Raw genomic sequence first — 9,761 nt, forward strand, 5'->3', positions numbered from 1 at the left:
ACTCCAACTAAAAAAATAAATAAATAAATGCATGAACAGATGTAAAAACAAGAACCACATGATTGTATCATTAGGTGCAGAAAAAGCTTTTGATAAAATCCAGCATCCCTTGATAAAAACCCTCAAACACTCAAAATAGTAAGTGCCATCTACAATAAACCCACAGCTAACATACCGCTAAATGGATAGAAACTGGAAACATTTCCCCTAAAAACTGGAACAAGACAAGGCTGCCCACTCTCACCCTTCTTGTTCAACATTGTGTTGGAAGTCCTAGCTTGGGCAATTAGACAAGGGAAGGAAATCTGGGGTATCCAAATAGGAAAAAAGGAAGTCAAGTTATCCCTCTTTGCTGATGATATGATCCTATACCTTGAAAATCCAAGAGACTCTGTCAAAAACCTGCTTGCACTGATAAAGGACTTTGGCAGAAGCTCAGGGTATAAAATAAATGTGCAAAGGACAGTTGCATTCCTATACACCAACAACAAACAGACAGAAACCCAAATTAAAAGCACAATCCCATTCACAATAGCCACAAAAAATAAAAATAAAATACCTCGGCATCTTCCTAACCAGAGAAGTGAAAGACCTTTACAATGAGAACTACAAAACACTGCTCAAAGAAATCCAAGAAGACACAAACAAATGGAAAAATATTCCATGCTCATGAATAGGAAGAATCAACATTGTAAAAATGTCCATCCTACCAAAAGCATCTACAGATCCAAAGCAATACCCATTAAATTACCAACATCATTCTTCTCAGACCTGGAAATGACAATACAGAAATTCATATGATAATATAAACAACCACGAATAGCCAAAACAATCCTTAGCAAAAGAAACAAAGCAGGAGGTATCACCCTTCCAGACTTCAAACTTTACTGTAAGGCTACAGTAATCAAAACAGCCTGGTATTGGTATAAGAATAGGTATAAGAACAGGCACATAGACCAATGGAACAGGATAGAGATTCCGGAAGAGATTCTCATCCAACTCATCTTTGTCAAAGCCTCCAACAACAACCACTGGGGAGATGAGAACCTATTCAGTAAATGGTACTGGGAAAACTGGCTGACCACATGTGGAAAATTGAAACAGGACTCCTGCCTATCACCATACACAAAAAATAACTCTAAATAGATCAAATACCTAAATGTAAAACCTCAAATTATAAGAATCTAAGAAAACACCTGAGACGCCCTTATGGAAATTGGAACTGGCAACCAGTTCCTATTCAGAACCCTAAATGCCCATACCTTAAGAAACAAGATATACAAGTGGGACCTCATCAAATTAATGAGCTTCTGCAAAGCAAAAGAAACCATCAAGAGAGCAGGGAGACAGTCCACAGAATGGGAAAAATTATTTGCCAACTGTATATCTGACAAAGGCCTAACATCTGGGATCTACAAGGAACTCAAATGCACCAATAGGAAAAAAACAGACAGCCCCATTAAAAAGTGGGCAAAATACATGAATAGACACTTCTCAAAAGAAGATATATTGGCAGCCAACAGACACATAAAAAAGTGCTCAGCCTCACTAATCATCAGAGAAATGTAAATCAAAACCACATTGAGATACCACCTAATCCCAATGAATGGCCATCATTAATAAAACAAACAACAACGGATGCTGGCGAGGATGTGGAGAAAAAAGAGTGCTTCTACACTGCTGGTGGGAATGCAAACTAGTGCAACCTCTTTGGAAGACAGTGTGGCAATTTCTGAAAGACCTAGAAATCGACCTTCCATATGACCCAGCAATTCCCCTATTGGGAGTATACCCATAGGAACTCAAATCATTCTACAAAAAAGATATCTGCACATGTATGTTTCTTGTAGCTCTATTCACAATCGCAAAAACATGGAACTAGCCATGCTGCCCATCGAAGCTGGACTGGATAAAAAAATTTGGTACATATACACAATGGAATATTATGCAACCATAAAGAAGGACAAACATATGGACTTTGCAGCAACTTGGATGGATTTAGAGTCGATCATACTCAGTGATCTATCACAGAAACAAAGAACAGAGTACCATATGTTCTCACTCATAAATGAACCTTGAACAATTATAATACTATAAGAAAGGGATTGGCAGTAGGTGGTAAACTGTCAGGGGAGGTGGGGTGGGATTAGCAGTTGAGGGAAATTGCTAGGGGAGGGAGGGGCACACCTCATCAACAAGGGTACCTGCATAATCAACGTTTGTATACCTAACCCTGAATTGTACCCCACATCTTTATAATAAAAAATAAAATAAGATAAATAAAAATAAAAATAGCTTTTTTTCCCTGAAAAAAATTAACTAATGTGCCCAAGACCATGCAGGTAGTAATTGCAGAGCTGGGATTCAACCCCATCTAATTGATTCAATATTTCATGGCTTTAGATATTATTCTACCCAAGTACACCCTTGGCCAAAACCCATCTCGTTACTGAGGATGGGTTGTATAGATTTAGGTAAAGGTGGGACACAGATTTTTGTGGCAGAGGCTTGAGTTTAATTTAGTTTGAAGTGTGCCACTGTCATTAAGAAATGATTTAGAGATCCCTGTTATATTTGTTATGGTAATACTACCTGCAAATAAATGCCAAAATGTACAATAATTCAAACACAGTAAAAATTTATTTCTTACATATTTGAGGTACAAAATAAGTGTTCCTGATGTCAGATGGCACTCCTCTAGGGTGAACCCAGCCCATCTTATGGCTCTTTCACCTACAACACTTGAATTCCAAGGCTACCGTGTTTGTCTGTATCAAACTAGAGAAAGGGGCAGAACGTGGGAAGTTTTTATGGGCCAGTGGCATATGTCAGTTACTTCAACTAACACTCTTATTGACTAGACTCAGTCACCCCACCATATCTAATTGCAAGGGAGGCTGTAAATGCCCAACTAGGCTGTCCCTGCCATAGTTGGTCTCATTTGTGATGAGATTTCACTCAATTTTATTCTCACAAGGAAACCAGAACTTTAGTTTGGCGGTAACATTTTATTTCCCATGTAAAATTTACAATTAGGTCAAATAGAATTGCATTTTCCTTTCATAGTCAGCTTATGGAGAAAGTTCCGTGTTCATTCTCTTTAAACGAAATGGCCATTCCCGAATAATGCTGTCTGTAACTTTCGTTACTTTCTTTTTCACTTTATTGGGCAGTCCATCTTGCAAAAAGTTGTAAAGCTTTCATGTTTATAAAGCCTCATTTAAAACTTAACTGATAAAACAATTATAGTCTTGTTATGCTTGTCTAATTTATTGATGCCTATAATTTCATGCTCTAATGTGGGCAGATACGCAACAATGCTATTTTCACCTACAGTAATTTGCATATTAATGAAGAAAAATTAAGTGCTAACAAGGTAGTGATGATCATATTCTTACAGAAAACTCATTAGATTTTACTTCCATTTTTAGGAATGTCTCTTTATCTTCAAGTTTGAAACATTCCCCTTTTGTAACATGCAGTTTAACTTTGTATTTCACCTATTAAAATAATTACAATAAAAGATTAAAAATGGACACACTTGACAAAAAGCGAAGATGATTTTATCCTTCCACTCCCAACCCGAAGCAGGAAGCAATGTCTTCCTCTTCTGCTCTGCCATGGCATTTCACCTGCATTTCTCTTGACACAGTATACTCTTCCTACCTCATCTTCCTGCCTCATTTATTTACATGCTTTCTCCTACTATACTGTTACTACTTTCATTTTGTTATGAGTGAGTGTCTTGCTCTGTCACCCAGGCTGGAGTGCAGTGTTGCAATCCTGACTCACTGCAGCCTTGGACTCCTGGGCTCAAATAATCCTCCTGCCTCAGCATCCCAAGTAGCTGACATTATAGGCACATGCCACCACACCCGGCTAGTTTATTTTTAGAGACAGGGTTTTACTATGTTGCTCAGGCTCATCTCACACTCCTTGCCTCCAGCAATCCTTCTGTTTCAGGCTCCCAAGTAGCTGGGATTGCAGGTGTAAGCCACCACACCTAGAATGTTGCTAATATTTTTAGGGGAAAGGACCATGCCTCATTCTTTCTCAGTAGTGTTTTCCATTATAGTGTGAAGACAGTTTTAAAAATACGGATTCAAACTCTTTTTCTCTCTTTTATTTTAGCTACAAATGTTTCTGAAAACCTCAAACCACATAAAAACATTTTCTCTTAGCACTGCCAAAATATCCATTCATACAGCTACTAAAACAATAATGAAAATTCACAATCCGCTGCCATCGTAAGCCAAAAGCAAGCTGTCATAGTGCCAAGTTGGAGTACATGTATGAATAAAGTATGAAGGTAGGACTAGAAAGAGTGACTAATTTATCTTAGAAAAGTCAAGGACAAGCTGGGCTCGGTGGCTCAGCCTGTAATCCCGCGACTTAGGAGGCTGAGGTGAGTGAATTGCCTGAGCCCGCAGGTTCAAGACTCGCCTGTGCAACTTGGTGAGACCTCATCTCTACAATAAATCAAAAAATTAGCCGGGTGTGGTAGCGCACGCCTGTAGTTCCAGCTACTCGGAAGGCTGAGGCGGAAGGATCGCCGGAGCCCAGCAGGTCGAGGCTGCGGTGGCTGAGAGCAGCCACTTCACTCCAGTCTGGGCGACAGAGTGAGACTCCAACTCAAAAAAAAAAAAAGAAAAAGAAAAAGAAAAGTCAAGGACAGCTATACAAAGAAACTGACATTTAAGATGTTAAGTTGAAGAGATGGAGCAAGATTTCTTGGCAAAGAAAATAGCATAAAAAGTGGTAAGGGACATGCCTTGGTCTACAGACATTTAAGAACATCAAAAATCTCTGAGGTGTAAGAACTTTCTCATAAGTCTTCAATACTTCAACCAATAACTATTAGTGAGTGGTGTTTTGCTGGGTCAAATGCAATGCAGTTAGAAAAATACAGGATTTGTTCTTTGTTCTTATATTTTTCCCTCTATAAGTAGTTTCTGAACCCTAACCCTCCTCCCTTCTCCCCTCTTATTGGTGTCCCCAGTGTCTATTCTTTTTATCTCTGTGACTGTTTAGTTCCCCCATATGAATGAGAACATGTGGTATTTGTTTTCTGTTTTTGTCAGTTCACCTAGGATCATGATCTCCAGCTCCATCCACGTTGCTGCAAAGGATATGATTCATTTTTTTGACTGCATAGTAGTTCAATGAAATGTATACCACATTATCATTATCCATTTGTTGGTTGATGGGCATTTAGGTTGATTCCACATCCTTGCAATTGTGAATTTTTACTGTGATGATCATGAGGGTTCAGGTGTCATTTTTATACAATGACCTGTTTCTTAGGGTAGATACCTAGTAGTGTGATTGCTGGGTCAAATGGTAGATCTACTTTTGGTTCTTTGAGTAATCTCCATACCACTTTCCATAGAGGTTGTACTAATATACCCTCCTACCCACGTCTGTGTTCCTTTTTCTCCACATCTATGCCAGCATCTTTTTTTTTTTTTAATGATGGTCATTCTAACTGGCATACGGTGGTATCTCAGTGTGCTTTTAATTTGCATTTCTCTGATGATGACTGATGTTGAGAATTTTTCCATATGCTTGTTAACCATTTGCATATCTTCTTTCGAGAGATGTCTGTTCATGTCATTTGCCCACTTTTTATTGGGGTTATTTTTTTTCTTGCTGATTTGTTTGAGTTTTTTGTAGATTCTAGATTTTAGTCCTTTGTCAGATGTATATAGTTTGTGAATATCTTCTTCCATTCTGTAGGTTGCCTATTTGCTTTATTGATTATTTCCTTTGCTGGGCAGAAGCTTTTTAGTTTAAGTCCCACTTGCTTTTTGTTGTTGTTATTGCACTTGCTTTTGGTATATTAGCCATAAATTCCTTGCCTAGGCAAATGTCCATAACAGTTTGTCCTAGGTTCTTTTGTTCTAGGATCTTTATGGTTTCAGGTCTGACATTTAAGTCTTTAATCCATCTTGAGTTGATTTTTGTATATGGAGAAAGATAGGGATCAAGTTTCATTTTTTCTGCATGTAGTTATTCAATTTTCCCAGCACCATTTGTTGAATAGGGCATCCTTTTCCCAGTGTATGTTTTTGCCTGCTTTGTTAAAAATCAGTTGGTTATATGTATTTGGGTTTATTTCTGGATTCTCTATTTCATTCTATTGGTCCAAGTGTCTGCTCTTATGTCAGTACCATGTTGTTTTGGTTACTACAACCTTGTAGTATAATTTGAAGTCAAGTAATGTGATGCCTCCAGCTTTGTTCCTTTTGCTTAGGATTGCTTTTGGTTCTTTTTTTTTGGTTTCATATAAATTTTAGGACTGTTTTCTCTAATTCTCTGAAAAATAGCATTGATAGTTTGATAGGGATTATATTGAATCTGTAGATTACTTTGGGTAATATGATCATTTTAATAATGTTGATTCTTCCAATTCATAAGCATGGGATGTTTCTCTATTTGTACCTTTGCAATTTCTTTCATCAGAGTTTTATAGTTCTCCTTGTAGAGATCTTTTATCTCCTTGGTTAAACATATTCCTAGTTATTTCAGCTTTTTGGTTATGCCTAAAAATCTAAAAATGTACTAAAGATCCTGAATCAAATGGGAATCTTCCATTTTACTAAATCTTCATGTTTCCATATTTACTACATACCCTCATATTTAACTGGGTATGAGTTCTCTGGTGATGAAAGATATTTTACCAGCAGCTGTGGGACTTACCACATCTAGAGCATTCCCTCTCTCTTCTTCTCCAGCATGAATTTCCTGGCATCAGGTGAAACTAGGATAAAAGGTCATCCCAAATTCATTATGTTCATATTTCACTCCTGTATGATTGCCACAATTAAAACTGATTTTTTACTCAAATATTTTTCCAGCATAACTCTTTGATATCTGATTTGAATCAATAAAGAATAAATATGAAAAGAGATAGCTTGAGGAAGTTATGTTTGCCAGGGGATATATATTGTGATTCAATGTGTTTCTTAGTTCCTTTGATGTCTTTTTCCTCACTGTGGTGGTCTGGTCCTTAAACTAGTTAACCCTATATAGCAGTCTACAAAAATCACACTAGTACTGCACTGAAGTCAAACACAACACTATGGAGAGGCTTTGGCATCCCTCTTTCTCAGCTACTGCAACCCCTTCCAGGACACAGAGCATGACAAGAGCATGGGTTCCATGTCAGCCTCATTTTCATCCTGCTAGGCCTGGTGCCCTTGTGCAGATCTTTAGTACATTTTTAGATTTTTAATAACAAATCCCATGTCTTTCTTTTTTTTTTGAGTCAGAGTCTCACTCTGTCGCCCATACTGGAGTGCAGTGGCCGCTCCTCGACCTGCTGGGCTCCGGCGATCCTTCCGCCTCAGCCTACCAAGTAGCTGGAACTACAGGCGCGCACTACCACGCCCGGCTAATTTTTTGATTTAATGTAGAGATGAGGTCTTGCCAAGTTGCCCAGGCGGGTCTCGAACCCCCCGGCTCAGGCAATCCACTCACCTCAGCCTCCCAAAGGCGCGGGATTACAGGCTGAGCCACCAAGCCCGGCTCCCGTGTCTTTCTCATTGCATTTTTATTTGACCCAGCAAAATGTCAATTGACAATAGTTATTGGTTGAATATTGAAGATTTATGAGAAGCTTCTTACTGCTGAGAGATTTTTTTTGCTCTTGAATGTCTATAGGCCAAGGCACAATCCCTTACCACTTCATATGTAGTTTTCTTTTCTTTTGTTTTTTTGAGTTGGAGTCTCACTCTGTCACCCAGACTGGAGTGTGGTGGCCGCTTCCGGCCACTGCAGCCTCGACCTGCTGGGCTCCGGCGATCCTTCAACCTCAGCCTTCCAAGGAGTTAGGAACTACAGGCGTGTGCTACCACATCCGGCTAATTTTTTGATTTATTGTAGAGATGAGGTCTCACCAAGTTGCCCAGGCGAGTCTCAAACCTGCGGGCTCAGGCAATCCACTCACCTCAGCCTCCCGAGGCACAGGATTACAGGCTGAGCCACCGAGCCCGGCTTCCTACGTGGTTTTCTATGCCAAGAAATCTTGTTCCATCTCTTCAAGTTAACATTTTAAATGTTAATTTCTTCGTTCAACTGTCTTTGACTTTTCTAAGATGAGTTAGTCACCATTTCTAGTCCTACCTTCAGTCTTTATTCATACATGTACTCCAAACTGGCACTTTGATGGCTTGCTTTTGGTTTGCTATGTCAGTCGACTAAATCCACAGTCAATTTACTTACCAGGGTCTAAAAGTTATACGGGGAAGAAGGTCTTAAAGCCTCAATCATAACCACTTACTCTAGCCAATCAAGTCACACTTAAGAGAAAGAACTTGCTAAACTCACCCTTTCCTAAGTAATCAAAAGATGGGCATTGCTAACACAATACAGACAGAAACTATCATTCATTCTAAAATGAGTGCTTTTAGTCCACAATTTCTACTGTCCCTGTCATATTCTGGTTTTCCAGACTAATCCTGCTTTCTAGATTTTAGGATGTGGGACTTAAACTTTTTTTAAAAAGACATCTAGGAGTTGATTAAAGATAATAAAGAGCTCAAAAATAATTCTGGCACATTATATAACTTAATAAAAGAAGAAAATGTGACATTGGATAATCCATATCACTTTTTTGGGCTATGTTACAGCAACCCAAAACACAAAACTGGAGCTTCTGATCTTCCTGCAATCAGCTAATATCTACAGGTCACGTCACTTGACAGGGTCTTCTGCTGAATGAAGTACTGGTGGTATAAAACTCTTTCAGCTTTGTTACCAGTGGTAAAATATTTTAGCTTTTGTGAGCCTTAATTTCATTAAGCTTTAGTTGCATGATTACTTCAGTGCTTTCTAGCTATAAAATGATACAATCAGACCAAAGTTTATTGTAAAAGCATCAGTCCTCTGTCTTTATCATTTATGTGTAACTTCCTCTCAAAAAGGACAGTTACAATAGAAAATACACATATCGTAACTTGGGATCTTTCTATAATTTTCAGAATGACAGCTACTTATTTGATATCCCAGCATTAACCATTTTCTCATAGAGGTCTATTGCCCACGTAAAAACATTTGTTAACTATAAAAGGGGCAAGTGTTATATATCCTTTCTCAAAAACAACCAAAAAACAAAACAAAACAAAAAACCTAACTAAAACACTGCATTCCCCCAAAAGAAAAGGCAGCCAAATTTACCTTCCTATGAGTAGAAATAAGGTATAAAGAGTAATAAGATCCCCCAAACATGACCAGACATACTGTGAAATATGAAAGAACTCAGAAAAGTCACGTCTTCTAGTCAGGGCAGCTTGTGGTGAGCTGTTGTAATTTTCCATCTCATATTTCTTGAGAAGCTGGCAGTAAGTATTTCCTGATGGGTTCCCTTCTCCCTTTGCATATTTAAGGCTATTTCTATCCACTATGAATACATTCATGTATATTTTTCTTATTAAAAATGTTCCCCGCCGGGCACAGTGGCTCATGCCTGTAATTCCAGCACTTTGGGAGGCAGAGACAAGAAGATTGTCTGAGCCCAGGGGTTCAAGACCAGCCTGGGCAATTTGGCAAGACCTTGTCTCTAACAATAAACTTTAAAAATTAGCCAGGTGTGATGGCACCCGCCGCTGTAGTTCCAGCTACTTGAGAGGCTAAGGCAGGAGGATCCCCTGAGCCTAGAAGTTCAAGGTAGCAGAAGCCGTGATTGTACAACTCCACCCTGGGCAACAGAGTGAGACTCTGACTCAAAAAAGTAAAATATGGATTGCCTGAGCCCACGGGTT

Source organism: Carlito syrichta, unplaced genomic scaffold (assembly GCF_000164805.1).
Source record: "Carlito syrichta isolate Samal-C Ts95f unplaced genomic scaffold, Tarsius_syrichta-2.0.1 Scaffold309295, whole genome shotgun sequence".
Classification (NCBI taxonomy): Eukaryota; Metazoa; Chordata; class Mammalia; order Primates; family Tarsiidae; genus Carlito; species Carlito syrichta.